The sequence below is a fragment of the Alligator sinensis genome, unplaced genomic scaffold (genome assembly GCF_000455745.1).
Source record: "Alligator sinensis unplaced genomic scaffold, ASM45574v1 scaffold482_1, whole genome shotgun sequence".
In the NCBI taxonomy this organism is placed as follows: domain Eukaryota; kingdom Metazoa; phylum Chordata; order Crocodylia; family Alligatoridae; genus Alligator; species Alligator sinensis.
The window spans coordinates 1,849,140-1,872,910 of NW_005842084.1; the positions used below are offsets into that span (position 1 = coordinate 1,849,140).

Sequence of the window (23,771 nt, forward strand, 5' to 3'; positions counted from 1 at the left end):
TTAAAAGGTTGAAATCCCCTGCAATAGAGCAATAGGGATGAAAAATGAATGGTGTTGGGGAAAGGCAGGCTAGCAAGCATAAGTTACTACAACTACATTAACAAACAAGGTTGAGCCCAGGATGGGAAAACAGGACTACAAGGATTGGCCTGTCTGATCTTATCACATTTGTCACACAGCATGAATGAAAACTACAGAAGAAAATGGAAAATCTACCCTCTGGGGAAAATAGTACAGTGAGCATTGATAGAAACCTGACTATCAGAGAGGATATAGGAGCTAGAAAATATGTCACTCCTGTTGGATGCAAGGAAGACAACTGAGCTGCTCTACTTTGCCTAAGCCAGAACAAAGTTATAACTTAGGGAACTAAATAAAATGTTAACTTTCTGTGGACCTACACACACACACACACACATGCGCGCACGCGCACACCCACACACACAGATTGCATCTATACATGCATATTTATGAGCTTGAATAAACTCCAGTGCTTATTGCACCAGAGTTTATTGCTCCCAGGTATGCGTTTGCACATGCATCCAGCAGTGCAGCACATTGAGCTGGGGCAGAGCAACCCCAGCTGGCAGAGGAGCCAGGAGGCCAGCCCGGGGCTGCTTCCTCTTGGCTCAGTGTTCTGCAGAGGGGCTGGCTGGGTAACAAGGGCACTTCAGCATGAGCCTAGCCAGCATGATAAGGGTGGCAAAAATGGCAGTAGCTGGGGATAGTTGAGGAAGGTATAGAGAAGCACCTCCTTCACTACATAGACAGACAGACGGGCAAATAGACAGACAGCTTCCATGAAAAAATAATTTTCGTGTGTTTTATTAGGAGTTTTTGGAGGGTCGGGGGGGGTTTCACAACAACTCCAAAAACTCTAGAAAAAACTATGTTGAACAGCACACTAAAACATGCCTAAGGCAAAAGACAGCTTTTTAAACTTCCTTCTTGCTAGTGTCTGTCTATATGAATAATGTTACTGTGTCACTGTATTTCCTGAATTCTATTATAGTATAGTCTCCCCCCCACTTCTGTACTGCTATTTTATTTCTGTTTGATGAATTATCTATATTAAGTTTTGAGAAACACTTCATCTGAGGATGAACAAACTTAGTTTAGAAAGTTTTCACAAAGGAGGGAGAGAGCACTTTTTCAAATCTCCTGCTCTGTTTGAGCTAGTATTGCAATAAGAAAGCAGTTAGCCATTTGCTGCCATTGTCAGGCAATCATAATGCATTGCAATATATAAGTTATCACAGCATCAGAAGGAAACAATATGGGCTCATTACAGCAATGGGTGCATGCAAGCACAGCTAAAACGCAGTGGTACAAGGAGGCATGTTTAAGGTATGTGAACCAAGCAGACAGTAGAAAGAAAGGGTCTTATAACATGAAGCAAGAAAAAAGGACAAAATTAAGCCAGACAACTAAATGGAAAAGAAATTTATTTAATGAAAGTTGGTGTTTACAGTTCAAACCTTTACCCAATGAAAAGTGTTTGGGCTCAGTAATGTAAGACAAAATAATTCCTAGGTGTATATCTGTGCCCTGTGCCCAAAAGGAGATAAGACACAAAAGCAGATCAGACGTAATGATATAAAGGTACCTACTGGCCTTAAGATCTGTGAATCTTTTTTTTTTTTTTTGCTGTCTCTCTCCAGCAAGGGAAGAAATCCACTGAGAGTCATTTTATGTTTGTAGATATAATAGGTAAAAATGAGTCCACCTCTGGGCCACATCTAACTAATCAGTGTTGGGGATCTTTTTATGTATTAAATGCCTGTATAGTTTTAAGATTTTATTCATGCAGAGCTCACCAAACAGCTGCTGCTAGTCAGTCTGAGAAAGCCCTCTTCTCTTCTCTCTCATCCCAGCCTCACCCATCATGATTAAGGATTTGTTCTGCACATACTATTTGGCACAGTCATTACAATGGCCTGTGCTCATACATGGATGTGGGAAGGGTAACTTGTTGAACACCTAAAACTGTTTATTCCATAGGGTCAATGAATGATACTTTTATGCTCAGAATCTTTAGTTGCTGTTACAGCTTCAGGCAGAGAGACCCTGAAGAATTTCTGCCAGACAAAAAAGTCATTTTAGGAAAATATTTTTCATGGGATGAGCTAAGCCAAGTCTCAAATAAATATGTGACTCATAATACATGTTCTGCTCCTGTGAAATGCTTTATATGACTAATCAGTCCTTGAGGAACCATAAACCAACGTTGCTACATTGGCTGATCACAACCTCCTTTTTCCTTTCTTCACATTTGTTTACTTTAGTTCAATTCATGGTTAATTGGTTTTTAATACTTGTTAATACTTAATTTTCTAAAATGAATATTGAATTAAAATACAATAGTCTTCATGCCTATATCCGCATAACATTTTGCAAGCAAAATCTATAATTCAGCATAAATCACACAAGCATTATTATTTTTGAATGCCAGCTTTTCTTCCTGAACCATGCTGTTTTCATAGAGACACCTCAGCAAGGACCTCAATATCCTTAACTGCAAGAAGCAACCCACATAGAGCTTACACTCCCAGGACTCTGGGAACCTAAACTTGCAGCTGAAAATCATGAATGGTTAATATGCTGGAATATGCATTCATACTGCATTAGAAATATGATAGGAAGAGCCTTGATATCCAGCCGTGGTTTAGCTTCCTACTATGCCATAACAAAGATGCTTGGCCTGCCCTTTCCCTGCTCTTTTCATTCCCTATAAACTTATTGAACCAAGAGGGAACACCTCCTCCCCAGGTACAAAAGGTAAAATGAGTCCAGCATGAATTTGAGGAACTCCACAGAGGTACTGTGCCTCTGCAGTGGCCAGAAGGTCTTTGCTGCTCTCTCCAGGCTCTTAATAAATATGCTTACAATATGGCCAAGTTTCACATAATTCCCCTTCTTCAGTCATGCCCTGTAGAAAACAGAATTCACTAAGAAGGGTTTTCAACAGTTTGGTGGACAGCTGTCTACCTCTATCCCACCCACTCTTGCAAAGCTTTCATTCACTTGTACATCCAGATCATTGCACAGTCACTCTGGGGAACAACCATGAGTCTGGAGGGAGAAATGATGCTATAGAAGCATCCTCCTGCTATATTCTCTCTCACCTGAGAAAATCCATTGCATTTTCATCCTGTATGTCTACAGCAGAATGGGCAGATAGTCTGTCCCTCCATGCTAGAACAATTCGCATTAAAGGAAATGCTTTTCAGAGAGACAGGGAGAGAGAGAAAGAAAAAGTGATTTATAATTCCATACAGTGAAACATATTTTGGCTTGAGGAGTTAATCAATATTCATTGTCTTGAACGGCTTTGTCAATTAAGAGGATAAATTGATGATATAACACAACTATTTCTTTATTTACAAAGAAAAGACCACACAAAAAGTCCTCCTTCCCTGATCACAGTAGAAACAACTAACAACAGGAAGTATTTTTTCACAGAAATTCCAGTCTGCCCTTTCAGGGAGTTCACTGTTGCTCTGCTTCTTCGCAGGACCACATTCCCAACTCCCAATCACTGAAACCCTCAGACAGCACAATTAATCTCTCCCTATGTGGTTCATGATTTGGGCAGTAGCCTTCCTTATTTCCAGCTGTCTCAATGCGTAAAGAGGTTTCACTGTTTCCTCCACTAAATAAGGGTAATTAGGCTGTCATTAAGTTTTAACAAATAGATCAAAAATCTCTTAGATGGTAATCATCACCTTTCAGCATAATGCTATACAAAATTCTGTCCTTGTTATACACCCAGCTTTGGAAAAGTTAACCATATTAACATCAAAATTTAGAAACTTATTTTTCCTATTTTTCTACAGAAAATCCTTTAGCATAACAAGATAATATACTATTTAAGGTAAATTATCTTTATAAGCCCAAAGCCACTTAGGACCTATTTGGTATGAGGGTACATGTACCCAGCAAAGTTAACCTGGGCTTTTCCTTAAATATTAACTATAACTTTCTTATGGCCCATATAAGGCAACCCCTGACCCTGGTCTGGAAGCTGTATGGCTGCCTATACACCTGCTTGGGGGTGGGGCATTTTAATTAGAGTGGTTCCTAGACAGCCACTCTAATTAAAATAGCTCACCATCATATGTATGAAGCCCCTGCACATTTTTAAATGGCCGTGGGACCTTTTATCTAAAGCTCATTTGATGAGGTTTAGATATAGCGTTCCTGTGGCCATTTTAAAACACCTGGGGGCTTAATACACATGATGGTGAGGCAACGCTGGAGTGTTCAAATTTGAATGTGGAGCAGACTTGATTAATCAAACCTGCACAATGCATTCTAATTACAATGTGAAGGTAGCCTATGAGCACATGTATAGGCAGCCTACGAGCCCAGGTTTTCTTTTCTGGCAGGAGGAATGGGTTTCTACATAGTTCTGCTTTAATTTGGGCTAGAACCTGCCTCCCTTGTGGGAAGGATGGAGGCTCACATACTTAGTTGCCGACAGGTCTCCAACACCTTCTCGCTGTTCTCCCTAAAAAACAAGTTCTCCTGTAATTGGTACAAACAGGTCAAGGTTCTCCAAAGCCTAGCAGCCCATCAGAAAAGTGTGTGGCATGCCACTTTCTTCTTGTTGCTTCTCTTATCCCATTTCCAATCCATGACAGAACCTTAGCTCTAACACTATTAACATTGCTACTGTGACAATTTAGTCCCATGAGGGAGTTTATAAAAAATCTTTTAGTTCTGTTAATTACTGAAGTGACTACTCAACCCAGAGTGCTGATACCACAGCTTCTACGGCCAATAATATACCAGGCAGCAATATGGCTAGGCCAGTGTGGCCTAACCCAGCCCAAATGACCTATTTACAGTTGGGTCAATCAGAGGCAGTCTTCACCACAAGTCTGCAACAGGACTTCAACTCACACCTCTAGAGCCATAGTGAGCTGCTTTAACTTCTGCCAATATTCCCCAACAAATGATATAACTGACTGGGAAAAAATGTGAGAGTATCCCAGCCCAAATAACTACAGCGTGCTCCCCTAATACAAAGAGGTGAGAACAAATACCCACATGTAAAGACTTAGTAACACAGATAGAACTTTGCAGGGGATATACTCACTCATAGGCTACACTAATGAAAGTACTGGCGATATAACCACAATCTAAAAGACCACCTCTCCTCTGACATATTTGCTCAGTTGAAATTTACAGAAGAGATGAAGAAGGAACACTGCTGTGATAAACACAAAGGGGGTGCTAGGAAGATATGCTCAGTGTAAGTCCCCTGGCTTTGAAGTTCATACCCTCCCTTTGGTCTGAAATAGTTCAAAAACTGATGACCAGGGATTCTGGTTTTCCGTGATAAAAAAAATCACAAATTCTCTAATAAAAATAGCAAATTCTCTGATAAAAATCCCAAAATCCATGATTAAAATGAAAGGTTCCTCACTCCCCCTCCACAGCCTCCCCACCAGCCCTGCTGGTACCCCTAAGTCCCCACCCCAGAGCCCCCTGGCCCTGCTCATTCCCCTCACTCCCTTCCTATATCCCACCCAGCCCTGCTGGCACCCTTCACCCCCACCCACAACCCCCTGCCCCCCAGTCCTGCTGGAGGGGTCGCCCAGCTGCCAGGACTATAGAGCCAGGGACCTGGGTCCACAGCCCCCTGCCGCCAGTAGGAGGCGGCAGCTGCTGGAGCGGAGCAGAGCCTGGCTCCCACCTGCCTTGCTGCCTGCCCACTGTGGGTGCAGGTTGGGTGTGGCTGGCTCCCTGCCATTGCACATACTCCCAGGGCCCGGCGGGGGACAGGGAATGCAGGGGACGCATTGCCAGGGCAGCACAGAGCTCACAGTGGCAAGCAGCTCTCTTGTACAGCCCCACTCTGCCCTGAAGGACTGGGTCACACCCACTGGAATGCGAAGGCCCAGGGGCAACTCTGCCAGCCTGCAGAGAGCTCGCTGCAAAACTGCAAACTCTGTAGGTTTCTCGGGTAAAATGAGAAATCTGCATTTTCCTCTGGTAAAGGGGGAAATCCATGTTTTGCTCCATTTTTCCATGGGAAATGGAAACCCTGGATCCCTTCTGATGACTTCCAAAGGATATAGGGGATAGGAAATTTAGGAGAAAGGAATTGTGAACATTATGACTGCTAAGCTTTCATTGATGCATTTAGGATGTACGCTTATATTATGTCCAAGGCATTACATATAGGGAAGGGAACCCTTTTAGCATTTCCATAAATCAAAATAAATAAATTCAGCAGTTCATCCAACTGTAGCCTTCAAAAATAGAAGTGTTGACTGCTGGACTGAAAGCATAATCCCCAATTAATATTGCTTTCATGTACAAGACCTGGAAAGAAACAAAAAAATGAGTTTATACTTTCACAAAGGAATTGTTTAAAAAAGCCACATCAAGTAAGTAAAAAAAGGTCATCCATGATTTAAAAAGTAGTAGGAGTATATTGGTTTATGTGCTATCTACCTTGCTGTAGTCTGATTTCTGAACAGTTCCTTAGCCAAAAAAAATTAGTGGCATTAAATTTTATGAATTTCTCGAGAGCCTTTAACATATAGTTTCAATTATTATAGGTTGTTAGGTCAAAATAATATAGATTATCTCCACCTTTTAAAGGTCCCAATACAGCATTCAAGTAGATGAAGCAGTCCTACAGGAGACTAAGGTATGACTACCTTTAGTAATGACATCTGTCCCCTTTCAACCTTCTATTCAGTAGCTACATCTGTTCTCTTTTGACCCATGATAATGTAATAAACTGCCAGGCTTCAGTCTGATCTGTGCTGGCTGAAATGATCATAGTTTTGTATGAAAGTAATTTTTCTAGTGAAATAGCACTACAGATTTAAAACACAGAGAGCATATAAACCAAAGTTAATTAGGCACATAATGGTTCTTGAACCATAAGGTTAAGTATCAAAACCCACAAATATAAACAAATCCCATACACCAGGCTACAGTACATGCCATATTGTAATTGATGTAATACACTGTTCAACATTGCTTGAGAATGAAAGAAGTGCTAGGAAGTGAAGTGGAGCAAATAATGCAATATGCTAACTAAAATAATAATGAGTGGATTAATTTGATAAAGTGTCATATCACAGCAGCCTTTCTATTTCTTTAAGAAGTTATCAAAGGCCTATTTCAGAGTTAGCAATCACTGGATTTAGCATTTAATGAAAAGGCAACACAAACCATATTGAAAATTTGATCACAATTGACCTGTATATAGACACCTGACTTCACTATTGTTTTACATTTTAAAGTAGACTTCCTGTGCTGCCAGTTTCAGATACAGCGTTTAAGTAGAAATTATTTCTACAGAGAATCTTCCTGCACAGGATCATCTTCTTGTGATCAACTAGTCTGTTTCTAGGGAATTAATCAGCAGCTAATGCTGGTAGTCCAGTGATACAGTTTCTATTTCTCATTGCCAACATCTGTCTCTCCCATATGTCCCTTAGAAAATGAAACTAGTCTTGTCTGTTCAGTCGGTATTTATTTCTTGTTTTGAGACAATTTCATTTTCTATTTCTCCTGCAGTGACCATCATATGTGGGCTTCCAAAATTGTTAGAAAGTCTTTAAAAAAAGAAAACTAATTTTACTTCCTATTAGTAAAATATATTAAAACATTCATATTCATGATATTTGTACACATTAATATAGTTCTGATTTATATGCATTAAGAAGGGTATAGATTTGGAAACAGAGCCAACTGGTTAGATTTGACTTCCTGGGGCTAGTGATCATTGTTGCAATTTTGACAGGAAAAGTTCTGTATGCTTTTTATGGCTTTTCTTGGAAGTCACTGAACAAATGCATTTAAAATCACTTACAATCTGAACTAAAAGCTTTAACTAAACTAGCTAAAATAGAAAAATAACAGCAGGAGTACATCTAAAATCATAAAGAACAACTTAATGAACTTACAAGGATATAGAATATAGTCAACAACCAATCTTCTTCTTTTTCATATGGCTGATATAGATACAGAACAGCAACCATAATTTTATATTTAGGTGCTTGAGCCAGACAATTGCATCAGAGCAGCAGCGTATCTCTCTGTCGTACCTCCTTCATATTTGTGGATAGGGTACTGAGTCATTATATGTTCCCTGGTCTGTTCTGCATGACCACAGTTGCACAGTTGCTGGAGAGTTTTTAATTTTCCATTTGTGCATCAAGTATCTGCATTTCCCTTGGTTTGTGCAGATCTGGTTAAGAGTTGCCCATGAGCATTACAGGAGATCAAAGCCAGAGACTTTCTACATTAGATCTATCACAATATGTTTATTTGGGACTTCCTGTGAACTCCAGCTGATCATCCTATACACACAAGTAAGATTCAATTAATCTTATACGCAAAATAAGACTGATTCTTACACAGCATTAATTCTGGAAACCTAAGGAATGTAGCTTGATTCCCAAGCCAGTAAGATAGCAACTGGGTCTGTTAAATTTGTCATTTAGTGTGTAACTCATACAGTTAAATTCTTCCCCTTGAAGGCTCTGTTTTGATACAGAAAGGTATACAGTTCTCAAAGTCCCTTATCAAATAGATTAGGTTATTTTTTTGCAACCCCCCCCCCCCAACCCAAAAAAACAAAAACAAATAAAACCATTCTTCAATCCAAGGTACTGCAGGTTAAGACAGTATGCTCTACAAGCTTGCATATGCATAAAATCAACAAATCTGTCCTGTGTGTTTTAGGTTGGGAACACACCAATAGTAAAAACTATGAGCTATTCTGTTGATGTGACTTGCTCAGATTTATATAAGGATGCTATGGCAGGGGGTCCAACTGGAAGCTTTCGGTCTGCATGCAGCCCATGCGGATTTAAGTTTCAGGCCCTGGGCTCCAGCCTGGCTATCACATCCCCACTGCTCTAGCTGCAATGGCAACTAGAATCTCCAGGTTCCCCCTCCATCCTCTGGCTGATATTTCCTGGCTCCACCCCAAAGGGCAGGGCAGCACAATGTGCTGCATGCTTCATGGGTGAGTCCAGGGCCATGTGCAGGGGGTTAGGGGGCCAGATTGAAGCCATGCACTGCAGAGTGGGAGGGTGCCTGCCTGGATGCACAGTACAGAAGAGGAGCAACAGAGAACATCCATGCAGTGTGCATAGGGTTGCCAATTCTCACTGAAACTATTCTGAGAGATTTTTTTTCCAACATAATGTAATGGCATTAATAGGGTGGCATCAATACAGATTTTTTGGGGCAATACCGATGGCCAGTTTTTAACGAGCCATATCTGCCGATACTATTCCAATTGCTGACAAACAGCCAGGCAGCTTGAAGAGCAGAATCCAGCTGGAAAGTCTGTTGTGGGAGAAGGGGGTAGGGGGGATCTTGGCCCCTGCAGTGAGGGAGGGAGTAGGGTTGGGGTAGGGGCAGGGCCAGGGCCAGGGCCAGGGGCAGGTGCTGCACAGCTGGGGCAGGGCATGGGGTGGAGCCATGAGCAGCTTGTCTGGGGGGCATATGGGGGTGGCTCCCACCACTATGCACACCCTGGGAAGGTATGGGGGGCATCTGCCCCCAGATCTGCATGTGGGGCAAGGGCGGGCTGCCGCTGCAGGATGGGGCACTGAACTCTTCCCAGTGGGAGGCTAGGCCAAGCTGCACTCAGGGAGGGGGGTGGTGGTGGCGGTGGGGGCCGCCAGCCACCCCAAAATTTGGTGTAGCCCCCCTCCCAGCACTGCTGCCACCTATGCCGACCGCAGCCCCAGCCCAATCCCCCACACCAGGAACAGCCCAGCATCACCCCCGGTCCCAGCCCACAGCAGCAGCCTTCCCTCATCCTGCATGCAGATTCAGGGCCACACACCCCCCATGCCCTCCCAGGGTGCATGCAGCAGAAGCCACCTGCAGCAGTTCCATCCCACACCCTGCCCCAGTTGTGCAGCACCCGCCCCTGCCCCAGCCCCACTCCCTCCCTCACAGTTGGGGACTCAATCTGCCCCACTCCACAACAGACTTACCAACCGGACCTGGCTGCTCTCCACGCTGCCGGGCAACGCTCATGGCTACCTGTGTGCTGAGCTGTAGCTACGCACATGCATGGGGCATTATTGGCAACATTATCAGTCACATCAGCCAAAAAAAGGCAATTGCCAATACTTTCAATTTTCCTTATATCAGTGCCAATCTGATATAGGACCAATGTATCGGTGCACCTCTAGTAATTAATTGTACTGTTCAACCTGTTCACAATATCAATCTCCCAGATTGCTTTCAGTAGTCACCAGGAGATGGATGCCAATTCCAGTAGGCTCCCAGCCAATCCAGGAGGGTTGGCAACCCTAAGTGTGCAGCCTGGTGGCCCGTGCCTTGCCTGGTGTGGCATTGGGCATGTGGCCCCTGGGGGGTTAGAAGTTGGACAGTCATGCTCCAGAATATCAATCATTTACCTTAACTATGACCACATGCCTTCTCTTCCTGCAGTCACCTGATTCATTCACTAAAGCCCTTCCCAACAGTATGTGCAACTAATTCTTTTCCAGAGTACCATCCTGAATATTGAATAAGAGGGAGGGTCAATGTAAACAATAGCATGTGGTCATACATTAAAGACTGTCATTATGTATACACACAAGAAAGCTGCACTTACTATAAGCTTAGTATTCCCTATCTTTTGAGTGCTTGGTTTTGCAGTCTTAAATTATGCCCTTAAAGTCTGTCTTCCTTCATGCTATCTAGGTGATATCAGGGGAGCACTGACAATCACAGAAAGACAATTTCTATGCTCTCAGTTCTACCATTTGACACCACAGGCAATCCTAGCAGCCAGGAGGAGCAACTGCAGCAAAATCCTTCTCTGCCTCTCTACCTCATGTTAGAGCATGTTTAATGGAGAGAATTTGACTGCTAAATACAAACAATCTTCAGAGTGAGTATGTGTGAACTTGGATAAATATGGGCAAACTTTGACAAAGATAGCAAAAAGCATGATCTTCACACTACTGTAACCCTCTCCCCACTCCCCCTCCAGCCATATTCCAAGGCGTCACAGAAAAGCTTGGAGGCACTTATTTCTCAGTAAAACAGATGGAAGATATTTTTAAACAATGATTTTTTTCCTTAATAATTTTCTCAGAAATAGCTGAGCCATTTCACTGGCACTGTCAAAAAAAAAAGAAAAAGAAAAGTCAGCCTAAGGCAGACATCCTGCATAGATATTTTCAGTGCAAATCTTTAAAGTCTGGAAAAATTGTAAATGACTAAAAAAAGGATCTCAGTAGTAGTGTAGTAGTAGTAATAGTGTATTTGCAGTTTTTCCTAAAACAATACAATAAAATGGACAAAAAAGTATATATAAAATTATATAATATGCAGTTTTTGCTTAAAAGCACACAATAAGATTACACATTCTACCAGTTTAAACATAATTAAAACAGAACCCCCTGAGAAAAGGGTCTTATAATGAAGGGCAGCAAACTACTGGTGGCACTACCAGTTTTGATCATAAACTACCTGAGAAATCTTTTCTCCTCTGCATCAGAATGTGGAATTTAGCTTTCCCCTCCTCTCGAAACAATTTTTTGCCTGATGTCTGAGTCATGTAAGACACAGTCTTAGGCTAGTGGTATACTTCTAATATGTATAGTACCCATAACTTTAATGATTTAAAGAACTGCAGGGATAGAAACAGGAGCAATACAACATTAAGAAGTACATGTAGCCCCAGTTTTCCAACAAAACAAAAACTAACTTACAGCTCTAGAAGGGAACGAGATATTACATGGTAGATTCCTGATAAGGTAACTCCCATTCATAAAAATCATTGCATCAATTTTTTTAACTCATCTACTCTTTGATTTTATATTATGACCCATTCAGTTGCCATCTTGTCCTTTCTCCAAAATATCTTGAATCAAGTAAGCGCAATCTGACAATTTCTCAAATAATTCCAAGTATCCAGGGGTCTTTTGTTTAGAAAATGAAAAATTATAGGATCACAGGGCTGGAAGAGAGCCTCATGAGGTCATCTAGTCCAGCCTCAGACTCTCCAGCCTCTTTATAATCACCCTTCAAGTATTTGAAAACTGTTATCAAAACACATAGTTGCAGCTGGACAATCTAGCTGGACACTCAATAATTACCTAGGATCATTTTGAAAAGAAGAGAGGCACCAACATACGGTATCTTATGCTTGGTATCTGAATACAAATTTGATAAAATGCAGCATTTCAAGTAACAGAAGTCTTAAACATTTTAAAAATCAAAAATGAGCTATGAAAACTAGAAAACGCAATGTTCCATTAACTAAGAGGACTGCAGTTCTCTTTGGCTTTAAAAAAACATGTATTCCCTCATTCCTTTAGATACCTTAATAATGTCAAGACTGACACAATAAACATTGTTATTGAATCCTGACAAAAATACCAGAGAAAGAATGAAAATGAGTGGAACTTTGATAGCAACAGTATCTGATCCTTGGTATCACAGGAGACTCAAAAAGTGTCTAAGAACCTAGAAAGATATTTTATGTAAAAAGAATACAGTTATATTTTTCAGATCTAAGAATTGCAGTATAAATTGAAAGGGAGGAATTCACATGTCAAATAAGCCTTTTTGGATATATATATATTCCCAGATAAATTCTACCTTGAACACAAATCCTTTGTCCTATATTATTTTGCAGATATTTTGACAAAGCAGTAATAGGACATTAGCAAGTAATTTAGCTTTCCCAAAGGGGAAAGTTTTATAGCTTAAATCCAGGGTCAGTGTTAGCTCATCTCCTCCTCTATTCTCAGGTATGGCACAGATTATTTGGAGTAATTTAATTATTCTGTGCCTCTGTTTTCCCCTCTGTATAATGGGGATAGCACCACTGTCATCAGAGCTTCAGGGCTTAATTCTTTAATGTCTATAAAGTGTTTTGACACCCTCGGGGGTGAGCTACCATGAATCTGTGAAACAATATTAATAAAGGTGGATGGAGCTGATACAGTATGATGGAGCATATACACCTCATTTTATTAAAAATTGAACATCACCTTTCCAACCTCAAAAATTAAACCAAAATAAAAACAGCTAATACATGATCCTGTGGCATTTTGTTCTGTCAACAAACAAATTATTTAAAAAGCCTGTTAACACCAGGAACTGGCTAGTTGGTTTGAGAAAGTAAATGTCCTTAAAGTCCTCGACAAAACTCAACCAACCATTCTGTGAGATTTGAAAAAAAAAAATCAGTTAACTCTTTTTTTTAATTATTTTTCAGGTCTGAGATGGAAGCAACAAAAAATAATGGAACTGCAAGAATAACATTATTTTTTAATATACTATTTCTAGTAATGTTTCCAGAAAAATGAAAACAGGAAGTCTCACATGTTCTTTCTTTGGTAATATTTGCTACCCAGATTTGCAGATGACTAAAAAACAAATCCTTTATAGCAGAATCCAGGCCCAGAACTTGGTACATAGGCTCTCTATATGATCAGGGTAGAATCGGTCACATGAGAACAGGGTCTAGAGGGCTGCTCTGGAAGAAAGACATTTTACCTTTACATAAAACACAGTGAGTAGAGCAAGATTACATCAGTCAATGATGAAATATTTTTGCCTCCATGCAATCCATTCACAGCACAACAAAGCCAAGCCAAAGCCAGACAGTGTCACAAAGCCACACAGATGTGACTGCCTGCTATTTTTCACATTGAACTCTCAGTTAGCTGACAGGTATGAGGAAAGCCACATGTAGCATGACAACTTCACAGTGACCACATGTTGGCAGCTGCAGAGGAACATATTCCAGCCAAGGCAGAATGTATTAAATCTGAAAATGTTTCCTCTAGCTGTGCCAATGCGGGTAGAGATACTAAGCTAGCCAAAGGGAAACTATCAAAGCAGCACTATGTGTTAAATCCTGCATCTCTTCAGGGATTAGGCACTTTATTCAGTGCCACCCAAGAGAGCTCTAGCCTCTCTCCTGCTAGTAGATGATTAAGCTCTTTGTTTCAAAAAACAAGCAAGGTTCATTCCTTTCAAAACACATCAGGGACGAGAGGTAGTAGTGGTTCTATGCCCTTACCCATTTCATACAACAGCCCACTGATTACAAGCACTTAAGTTGTTGGCAAGTTGGGCTGAATTCTTTCCTATTCCCAATAGGATTTGAATGTATATGTTTTACCTCCCAAAGTGAGTGCTCTTTGGGCTGTTCAGGATGGGAATATTCTCATTCCCCTTCATTTGAATATTTAAGAGCCTTGTTACATGTTGCACTTTGACTTGCTCAGATGTTGATCAGTATTAGTTCTAGCTCGAGTTTGGAGCAGTCAAACCTTAAGGCTGAAAACCTCTAACTGTCCGCCACCTGCACACTAGTGACTTGTCACGAGAGGGCTGGTGAGCAGGTGGCGGATTAGGAGCTACAGCTGAGTTGCCACTACAGGGCTGATGGGCCAGGACAGGCTTCTATCCCTGCTCTAGATGGGAGTGTGAGAGAGATGGGGTGGGAGCACGGCAGGAACATGAAGCTTGGAAGCAGAGAGTTAATGGGATGGGGTAGGTAATGACATGGGAGGCGGAAAGGAAATGGGGGTGGGAGAAGGGTGGTAAAATGAATGAAGTCAGCCACTGAAAGAGAAAATAAAAAGTAGCAAAAAAAAAAAAAAGAATTTAAAAAGAAATAAAGAGAAAGCAAATTAAAGGTCTCATATTTTAATAAATTGGGATATGGGGTTGGGACGTGGGGGTGCTGGGATGTGGAACAGTGAGGGAAGGCACTTTTGGGGGAACTATTGCCCCTGCTCCAGGAAGGAAGCCCCAGCTCATGAGGACCCGATCCAGGAGCCTGCCTTCTTCCCTCCCTCTATCCTGCCTAGACCCCACTCATAGACCCGTCCGTGCCCTGTGATCTGGCTAGCAGAAATGGGCTCTGCAGGTTGTTTGCATGGAGTTGCACCCCTGAGAGTGAGAAAGTCACACCCCAGGAGTGGGAGGACAAGCTGGCTTGGTGCCAGTACCGCCCCATGAGCAGTAGAGTTCAGGGGGTGGAAAGTTTGTCCACACATAACAGGAGGGTCAGGAAGGGGGCATTGGGATGTTGGAGGACTGCAACTTGTAGGAAGTGGCCACACATTAATGAAACATGGGCTGCATAACACAGATCAGAGAGAAACCTGACCTAGAGTTGTGTAACTTTAAAACGTGCTTAAAACTAGTTTCAGGTGTTAATGTATGGACAATCCAGAGCTCCAGGACCCGTGTAAAATTAATATGTAAAAAGACCTGAAGAGTGAGAGAGGGAGAAAATGCACAACTCTCCAGCCAAGTGGTTAGGACATTCACCTGTGATGGGGGAGTCCTGGGATCCTGTCCCTGCTCCAAAGGTTGGATATATTTTATCTTAAATAGTTCTTAGATAAAATACAAGAACTGTCCTTAGATTAAAGCTGGTATTTTTTCCATTCATCCCAGTGCTATGGTCACCAGACATTGGACTGTTTTGATGCTTTTGAATCACTAAGTATTTAAGATACTCAAATACATGGATACAAACTTATGTCAATGAGGAGCCCTCCTGTGGAAGGCAGCATATGGCCCCTTTCTATTCAGATCCTAATAAAAATCATAGGGAGTTTATTCAGCACAGCTGGAATGCCCTTAAACCTTGCACTGTTTCAGGTTTATCAGCAAGAATGCATATGATATTTCTATAAGAACCCACTTGTAGTACTTGTTAGCTTTATCTTACATTTGATTTGATAAACAGTTTATACAACGAAGCCAAGCTTCCCTTCCACCTGTGCCCCCTTTGTTTATCTGCCTTCCAAAGCAAGTCATCTTTCTTTTTTCCCATAATCTTTAGCTTTTACCAGTGCTTATACTGGCACAGTAAGGGTTGGTATACTGTACCCTCATCCAAAACCAAATGGAGATAATGTTTCAGTTATCCTGCAGTTACCCTCCACCGCAGTCTGTCAGTTCTTGCTCCTTACATGTGCTCTTGCTCCTCCCAGTAGGCAACACACCTGCCATACTTTCTTCACCTCCCCGACTTCTACACAGCCTGCCAACCCTAGTCCTCATCCCTCCTCCTCCAGTCGCAGCCAGCTACATACACTAGTTTCAACTTCTTTTCCAAGTTGCCAATTGATCCTTACCTCCTAGCACGTCTTTCCATGCCCCCCAGCTAACTTAACTGGCATACTATATTGCCATCCTACAGAACCAATTTACCTACCCTATGTCTTCCGCCCATGCTGTTTGTAGATACAATCTGCAATAAAAATAAAAGATCCACACTGCGAATCTGTGTCAGGATGCCACTTAAGAAAAGAGACATGCTAAGCAAAATTATTTTCCATAACATCATCAATTCACTACATGGTCTGGTTTTCTTTATGCAATACACAAACCCTTTTAGGAAAACAGAAAGCATGGCTCCCAAAAAACACCATTTCAAGACTTTTCTGGCAGCTATGGGCTACATAAAACATTTGTAAATTATATTAGTGTGCGGGCCGGGAGCGATCCAGGCCCTTTTTGTGCTCTGCGCGGGCTGTGGCCAGCAGCCCAGGCACGCGGGGTCGGAAAGAACGGGCGACACGCTAGAATTAGGCACGGACGCGTAATGGTTGATTCAAGATTGTTTACTTACACCGAAGAGCGTGCTCCGTGGGTCCTTTTGCGTGCAGGGAGAGGGATACGTCGAGGATTGCGAACAGCGACGGGGAGAGGCTAGAGGCTGATCAGAATCCCTGTTGCCTGCTTGAAATGCACTGGGTCCAATAGGCTCCGCAGCGCTTAGAGATCTTCATGCAGCGTGAAGTCTCCTCCTCCTGGTGTTCGTGGAGTCCTCCAACTTGGGCAGAAACCACTCAAGCCTTTTATATGGCTAGCAAGCCAATCGCTAGCCGCCACGTGTGCATAATTTAATGCAAGCCAATAATGGGGCTCGAATTAGAATACAAATGGCGGGAATTCTTTGCACCGAGCATTTCTTAGATGCAAAAAAATGCACCATGCAAAGAAAGCTACAAATTGGCGGGAAATTCTCCCGTGCACCAGGGTTTTCCTCTGCAGCAGAAAACTCCACCGTGCAAAGAAGCTGCAATTTAGCGGGAACAATAATTTAGCAGTGCCAAAGCACACACAAAACAAAAATCACAACTTTGGGTTGTAACAATTAGGAGTTCCAGAATGACAATCTCTTCACAATGGTGAGGCTTGAAATAGCTGTCAAGCAATGGAGGTCAAATGAATATCCATTGAAATCATGCAGCACTTAGGGGCTAGTGCCCCTGCAAAAAACATATCTGTAACAAACATTAAGAACAGCTGTTAACCAACAGCTCCACCATGAGTAGATAAAATCTGCAAAAATTCAAACTGAGCTGGTCACTCAGGCTCATTTAATTCTTGTTCATGTTTTGCAACTTCTCACCAGTAACAATTTACTATTTTAAAATAAAGAGTTAATCCATAATTATTTTTGCACTGCATATGAATAAGATAAAAATATTCTTACAATACTGTTTTCAGGCAATCATTTGTACCAAACATCACTTGAAAGTAAACAAAAAAAAATCTTTAGAAACTTGTTAAGGTTGAAAGCATATATCAATGGATTGGACCTAATAATCAGAAAGTGTGAACACTAATAGGAAAAAATAATAATTTTATGGTGGCAAGTTCATAAAGACTAGAAATTATAAATAAAAGGACACAGCCAAGTAAATCATGTTATACATTTGTTCTTTACTTGTAGTCACTCCAGATCAGCCCCTTCATGTGATCCTCCATGCACCCTTCTGGTAAGCCCTAGGCCTGTGCGAATAGTGAAGTATTCGATTCTGATTCAGCCAATTCGGAGGACAGCAATTCGATTGGGTGATTCGAATCACTATCCCCATTCTATTCGGCCAAATCAGAATCAGAGATTCGGCGCTGATTCCAATATTCAGATCAGTTGGGGAGAGGAAGGCACAGCTGGGTGGCTGCAAGTTCTCCCACGGCTCCTCCAGCTGTGCCTGCCTCTCCCTGGGCAGGAGGAGCCAGAGGAGAAGCCTGCGTGGCCCCAACCCCTGCCCAGCCCCAGCCGAGTCCCGGCAATTTAAAAAAAATTTAAAAGCCCCACACACACCAACTGCAGCAGCGGGAATCAGGGCCTCTGAGGGTTCAAGGCAGAGCCCTGGCCATGCAGCGCAGCACACTTCAGCACTTTTAACGCTACCACGACCACCACCACTCTGGTGATTTAAAATCCTGCTACAAAAAGGAGTCCTGTAACTCATACTGAGGTACCCAAATACCATGGCAATGAGTGCCATATAAGAAAGAAAGGGAAAAATTAGTCTGTGCAATACTTGGGAAAGTATGTCTGCACATACTTTCACCCAAGCAAACGTGTTTATCTTTTATGGATGACTGCTTTGTTCAAACAATACATGGATGATGCTTGCTTATGCTTTGGTTTAGATTGTCTTTGTGATTTTAAGATTTATTCTTCATTCAGTCTGTAGAAATAGTGCTATTGGTTTTTACTCTGCTGTTTGGACTTGCCTTGTGCACCAGGATGACTCCAGGTTTTCTGTCTCCACAGGTGCATCCACACACACAGGCACGTGTGCTTGCAGCAGCTCAAATAGCAGCAGCATAAATTTCTGCCCCCTCGGACCTGCAGCCCCATGGCTGCGTGCCTGCCAGACTCAAATGGGGACCTCAGTCACTTGGGCTGTGGTATGGACACTGTAGCAGAGTTTCCTGCACCTCTGGGCCAATTGCTAGTGGGCCACAGCTGCACAATTGGCTTTCATGTGGCACTGCTGTCATGTCTTCTGCTGCCCCTGCCCTGACATCTGGGCAGCTATCACCAGGAAGATGAACTCATTGCGGTGGCCCACTTTGAACTGTTGAAGCATGTCCTCCTCGCCCCAAATGGTCAAGATGTCAGCCACCTCATCTGCCCTCCAGCTGGGTCCCCAGTGCTGGCCCTGGGCAGGCTCCTCTGCCCAAGTCCAAACGCTTGCTTCAGCAGCAGGGATCCTGGTGGTTCCTGTTTAAAAATTACAAATTCTCTGATTAAAAAACCCCAAAATCCATGTTCTTCCATGATTAAAATGAAACGCCACTATATATCGAGAGATCAGTTGGGCAATGTTTTATTGATATATTTACAATTATAAAGCAGTTTGGAAGCCTACCAGTGCCTCTATCATAATAAAATGAATCCTGAATACCTATACATTTTGGTGTTTACTTTTGTTTTTTTAACCACAGAAAAATCAAAGCTGCCCCTGCTCCCTTCACTCACCAGGATGTGGGGTGCTAAGCAGCACTGGGATGCCAGTGCCCTGCCCCTGCCCAGCCCCTTGCCCCTCACTTCCAAACCCACAGGCTCACCAGTGCCCCTCATTCCTGACCTGTAAACTCTGCCTGCCCCAACTATCTCCCTCCTGGCAGCAGCTCCATCCCAGCATTAGGACATGAGTCGAGCTACATCTATCCCACCTGCTGCTATGTGGGAGGGCTTGTGTGAGGATTTGGGGTGTGGAATTTGTGGGTGGGGTTTCTGGGTGGGGGAGACTATGTGGGAGGGGTGGGTTCCCCCACCCCCACACAATCTCTCCATAGCAGCAGCAGGCCATCAGGGTGCTCATGGCCAGTTCCTGGCAGAGACCCCTGGTGCCTGCACATGACAAATGGTGCTGGCCCAGCCTGCTGGTGCATGCCCTCAGACAGGACCGGGCTGGCTCTTGCTGTCACCCGGGTTTCCAGTACTGCATACAAGAGCCATGTGCCCTCAGGCCAGGCTGGGTCCTGCCTCCATGGAGCCAGCCCAGCCCAACAGCATGTGAGGCACATGGAGTCAGGACCTGGCCCAGCCCAAGAGCACATGGCTCTTGCATGAGGTGCCAGGAGCCCTAGGTGACACAAAGAGCCGGCCCAGTTCTGGCTGAAGGCATGCACCAGTGGACTGGGCCAGCGCCACGCACCATGTGAAGTCACCAGGTCTCTGCCAGGAGCTGGCCATGAGCACCCCAACAGCCTGCTGCTGCAATGGGGAGACTGTGCACCATACGGGGGAGTGGGTGGGAGACCCACCCCTACCACATAGTCCCCTACCCCCCCACAGTCCCCCCTCACCCCTACTTACTGGGGACAGAGCCTGGGTCCAATCCACTGCTGCCAGCCTTGCACCGCTCCTATTTACAGGAGCAGCAGGGATACCCAGCAGGCATAGAGTGCTAGAGTGTCGTTCTGGAGGACCCAACCTCTGATTGCCTCAGGGCATGTTCCAGGAGCATGCCCTGTGCCACTTTTTTCCAGGGTGTTTCGGTTTTTTTAATACCAGGACTTTTTAGTATCAAATTTAGAGTCTGCACTACAAATATGCAGCGTGGGGAACATTTTTTCATTCCCAGTGTGCCTCTTGCAGCATCTCAAACTGCTTTGAGATGCCACAACAGGCACATGCTAGCTCATCTGGACACAGCCCAGGAGGGCAATTCTAATGACAGAAGTAGTAACAACTATCAAAGGATAAATAATGTCTCTAAAAGGACAGTTCTGGGAGTACTGGAATAGCTTCCTTATTATAATGATTATTTAAAAAAAAAACGTGTAGCTTTCATTGGAGAACTGGATTCTGTGGATCTAAAATGTAACCACATCCTCAGCAGACACTCCCTGTGCGTGAAGAAGGATGTTTGTGCCCCGAACTTGCAAATAACATTTTTTCCAACTATTTAGTTAGCCTAATAAAAGAGATCACATTACCCAAAGAACCTTGTCTACCTGTGTTTTTAGACCAACACAGCTACAACCAACACCACCGAGTCCTCAATCCTTTCCTGCTTTCCCCTGCTTAAACAGTAGCTCAACAATAAGATAACCTGGCATATATATAGCATTTTCTGGAAGTAAAAGAAGGGCTAGGGTAATGCCCATTTAGAAAGAAAAAAAAAGTTTAATTTAAAAATATCACTGGATCTGTGCATGGCTTGAAGGCTGTTCAAACTCTGCCAGATTATCCCCTTCCAAAATGTGGATTTCACTGTGGGAATGGTTTGTATCACCATGCTTCAAAAACACATGACCAGTGGATAATTAATAGAAGATCCTGTGCCTGACTCTAGATTTAAGCTTTTGCAAATACAAGGTACTTTGTTCTCTGGCCTAAAAAGCACACAGCAAGCTCCCTGGTAATTCTGTTACCTGAAAGCCTGCTTATCTTCCTACCAGGGAATATCGTTATCTGAAGCATACTTATAGTTGTGCTAAAAGAACAGAGTCTGAATGCAAAAACTGAAAATTGTTCCACAGTAGATTATCTCTATTAAGTAAAAAGGCTTCATAACCTATATAGAAGTAATAATATGTAATGAGAAGGCTGTCTAAGTAGCATAATATTGACAACTTCACAATTTTTTTTTTTATCTAGAGTTGATAAAGGATTGTGTGATGTTTGACACAACAGGAGTGTAATAATTAGACTACTTGCAAATGCAGAATTGTCTGGCTACATAATACAATTGCAGCCCGGGTACACCCAGAGGGGTGTGCCCTGTCCTCCAATGACAGTTATGGGGGGTCAGGCAAGGTGCTGATGGAGGGGCCGGCAACTAGAGCAGTTCCCTCTCCTCTCTACAGAGCCAGGCTGTGACCATGTGCTTAACTATATACAATTTATTACTATAATAAATACTTATGATAAAACATGAAATATTTACAATAAAGCTTAGCATATGACACGACATATAATATCCCACAATCCACATAAACCATATAATTTACAGCATATATAATAATTAACACATTAAACAAGATAGCTAAGGTTACAACACAATAAACACATATGGGGAATCAACTTATATAACCCAAATAAGTTAATAATAATATTCCCTAGACCTACCAAGTAACAATACAAATATACATATTAATACATTAAGAACATATAAACCATATAAACTCCTTTAAAGAATACCCATAGCTATACAGACCTTGAAACAGCAACTATCACCCAAACTGGGGAGTGCACTTAGTACCTCCCCAAGGGGTTTCCTTGGAGTCCCTGCCATTTAGGGACCTGGGATGTGGACACATCCCTCCTGCAATGGAGGGTGGAGGCAGCAGACACTCCTGTCCTGTGCCCACCTCCCCTGCAGGGCCCACTTCCCCAGCAATGCATGCTTTCTCTCTGAAGCACCCAAGGCTCATCCCCTGGAGGCCATTCCCATGAGAGCCTCTCTCCAAAGGTGCCTTCAGCTCTCCTTGATGGCCTGGTGGCCTGCACCAGGCAGCCCAGGGCTCTCTCTCTCTCATGGGAGCCAAACTGTTACAGGCTCTGGTTCCCCAGTCTCACACTGGGGGTCCTCCCTTTCTCAGGCCCTGCTCTGGACACCAGGGCTCTTTTAGTTAAAGGTGGAGCTGCACTCCAGGGCTCCGGTCACTCGGCCTAGGACCAGGGCTAACTTGAGCAGCTGTGAGCTGCTGCCAGGAGGGTCCTCCATGCACCAACGCACTCACTGAGTGAGGCCCAAACAGCCTTGAGCTGCTCCCAGGGCCAGGTCTCCCTGTGCCGATCTGCACACCAACTGCCCAGCCACTTGCTGGGTCCGCAGGCTCAAGCCACCTCGAGCAGCTCCTGGAACCTGATCCCCGAGTGCCAATTCTTACTGACACTCGGGGATCTATACACAGGTATAGAGACATGCTCAGTAAAGAACTCCTTGCGTCACTCCTTTATAACCAATTAGCAAACAAGAATGCTTATGAAGGTCTAAACCCCTGTATAAAAGACGCTTAGAATTACAAATCTGTGTGCTTGTTACGTGAAATTATTCCGCTTGCACCTTTTATTGCTGGCAATAAATCTTCTTTATACTTTCACCCCTGGTATCTTTATTGGCCTTTGCATACCGGGCACGATCCCAGACTTGAGCTGGGGCTCAACACAATGAATCATTTACTAAGTTGGTTGAGTTATGGTCCAGGGCATCCTCTCAAACTTCACATTATTAATACATTTGACGGTTCAAATAACCTGCACTCGATATTCTGGGTGCACTGATATAAGGTCTTGCAGCAAGAAAGGTAGATCCATATGTTTGTTTATTATTGACTTATACAACAATACGTGCCTTTAATAACCTAAAATACCAAATGTCAGCTGAGTTCACAACAGCCAACAAAACTCTACTTCACCTTTAGAAACTCACCAGATCCCAAACTTTCCTCCCCTCTTCAGCCTCGTGTGTTACAAGACATCCCAATAATGAGATGGAATCTTTAGAAATACGATTCTAGGACGTGCCAAAGCAGTGAGAACGACATAGCAAATGGATGATGCTATCACAAGTCAATGTTTTATCTGGTGTTTAACTTAGAATCATAGAAAATTAGGGTTGGAAGGGACTCCAGGAGGTCACCTAGTCCAAGCTGTTGCTCAAAGCAGGAACATCCCCAGCTAGAGCATCCCAGCCAAAGCTTTATTTAGCCAGGTCTTAAAAACCTCCAAGGATGGAAATTCCACCACCTCTCCGGGTAACCTGTATCACAACCCAAGGGTGTGATTTTTGTTTTGTGAGTGCTTCGGCACTGCTAAATTGTTCCCGCTAAATTGCAGCTTCTTTGCACGGTGGAGTTTTCTGCTGCAGAGGAGGACCCCAGTGCAAAAGAATTCCCGCCACCAGTAGCTTTCTTTGCAGGGTGCATTTCTTTGTTGCAGCAGAGAAATGCACGTTGCAAGGAGTTCCCGCCATTCGTATTCAAATTTGTGCCCCACCATTGGCTAGTTCTAAATTATTCCC

The 23,771-nt window shown here is 43.1% G+C and overlaps 1 long non-coding RNA gene across 1 annotated transcript; it reads right to left on the reverse strand.

Moving 5' to 3' along the window:
- Positions 1 to 18,314: 18,314 nt before the first annotated feature.
- On the reverse strand, positions 18,315 to 22,650 carry LOC112550343. The gene is made up of 2 exons (XR_003094130.1): positions 22,489 to 22,650; positions 18,315 to 19,015 (listed from the first exon to the last, which is right to left on the reverse strand). It is a non-coding gene; the product is annotated as an uncharacterized LOC112550343 (long non-coding RNA).
- Between the last annotated feature and the right edge of the window lie 1,121 nt (positions 22,651 to 23,771).